Genomic DNA, 2,275 nt, shown 5'->3' with positions numbered 1-2,275 from the left:
TTGTGATGTGTATAGTTACATTGTGTACTAAGACCTGCTGAAAATGAAAAGTTGTGATTTTCTAGACCAATATGGCTAGGAACTATACTCTCATTCCTGCGTAATAATCCAGGATATTTTCTGCTGTACCATGGGTGCATTGGTGCAATGATATTACACAGCGCCTGTCCACAGTCCGCAGCACGCTCTCTGTGCAAGCAGGTTGTCACGTTGGTTATGTTGACTGAAGTTAGCCTATTTTCAGGCGCTGTGTGGGGATATTTACAACATTGTATAATAAATGATTTATTATGATTTATCTAGACTTATATTACATATTGTAAAAGGGGCATAGATAGAAATATGACTTGATTATAACCTCACATCTTGATGTCTGAGGCTATAGGCCTTGTCTGGCTTGCTGATAGTCCTGGTTCGCACTAGTTTGACAAAAACATTCAATGGTGTCCAAAACTTTTAAGCTCTGTAAAGGGACAAAAAGGAAACGCACATTTAATCCATATTTCTCTAAGGGTTTATTCCAAATCGTTTGAAGCTAAATTATAATTTTATAAACAGTGTGAAATTTAAGTGTGTCATTTTAAGTATCCAAGTGAGAAGCACCCTTACTCATGCCCAATTCAATGCTATATGTCACGAACACAAAACCTTGTTGGTTCTTGTGTGATTGTGTGTGTTAAAGAGGACTTTTTTTAAAAAAAACTTTTTTAATCAAGTTTATGCCCCTTTTTACAAAATGAAAAATAAGTCTCTGATGTCCCCAGAGTGTGTATGGGAAATTTTAGCTCATAATACCCCATGGATCATTTGTATAGCATGTTAAAATTTCTTTTTTTGGGGTGATGAAAAATGTGCCGTTTTTGTGTATGACCCTTTCAATGCAAATAAGAGAAAAAGCAAACCCTTTCAATAAGAGGGCGGAGCTTCAAGAAACTCATGCTACAACATACTGGCAAAAACAAAACAGGACAAGCTAATGCACTGAAAATATCCATAATGCCTACAGAGCCAGAAAATAACTGCTGTATGGAGATAGACCATTTAATTACGGTTATAACTTGTGTTGTCATCCTGATTTTATCCACTGTCAGTTCAAACCTGTAGCGGAAGTTTACTTTACATCACACAAAACATGAAGCATCTGTTTTCACTCCAGTAAATCACAATAAGAGCTGAATAAAACACAGAACAAGAAGTATTAAAGCCTTATCCATAAACTCTCTCTCTCTCTCCCTTGCATTATCATCAGCATACACAGCAAATTACACAAAACACTCATTACAACTGACAGTCAACAAATATATACTGACCGTATACCATTTTGGGATGTGCTTAATAATCTGGTAAACTTTTTATCCACAAAACAAACCGTAATTAAGTGTGTGTTCTCCCTTTAATTACTGCCAAAACTATTAGCTGGATCACAAGCGGGTGTAGGCTAAAGACTAATCTGTTTCATATTGTCCCTTTGTATTAACCCTCGTTCAAAAAGCAGCCTAATGTAAAATGATTTATGCATGGATACATTAAGCATGTCACAATGTTGTCACATGACATGCAAGAATGTCTTGGTTACGTATGTAACCATCGTTCCCTAAAGGAGGGAACAGAGATGCTACGTAGATGACTGAGGTAATGAGATCCTATTATGTCAGTCATTGACGTAAAGTTGAACACATTTGAATCCATTGTTCAAAAAGAACCAAAGTTCCTTCCTTATAAACTATCTGTCGTGATGTAAGGAATGCAGTTTCTGGGTCCAAGTCTCTAATCTTTTCACTTGAGAATACTGTCTCACAGTCGTTTATGCGCACTATTTATTCCTATTAGATATTTAAGCTAAGCTTACACTAATTTATAAAATATGAATCCCTCTCTGGGATTTCGGTACAGAGATAAATATTATGATCCTGATTTTCAGTGGTATTACATTGCATCACATCCATCTGTCATCCTTATTCACTTGGTCGGAAATTACAAGTGTAATGTGAAAAATAAGGGGGGTAAAATGTCAGTCACTGCAGAGTTCTAATGAAAATGCAATCCTTCTGCTGGGTTGTTTGCTGGAAGTTACTCCATCAACAGCATGAACTGATGAACGCATCGTGGGAACATTTCACACAGGTCTCACTGTGATGTAAACTACAGTGCTTGAGTACAAAGTTACATAAGGGAAGATTAAACACCCTTGTTTCCTTTCTTTCTCAACACTTACCCATTTTAGTCAGACTACAGACACTCTTAGCCCTGGAAACTGGAATCATGTCTTAAAGAA

Source organism: Pseudorasbora parva, chromosome 7, assembly GCF_024679245.1.
Source record: "Pseudorasbora parva isolate DD20220531a chromosome 7, ASM2467924v1, whole genome shotgun sequence".
NCBI classification, from domain to species: domain Eukaryota; kingdom Metazoa; phylum Chordata; class Actinopteri; order Cypriniformes; family Gobionidae; genus Pseudorasbora; species Pseudorasbora parva.
The sequence above is the reverse complement of the archived record's forward strand: the minus strand, read 5'-3'. Positions refer to the sequence as shown.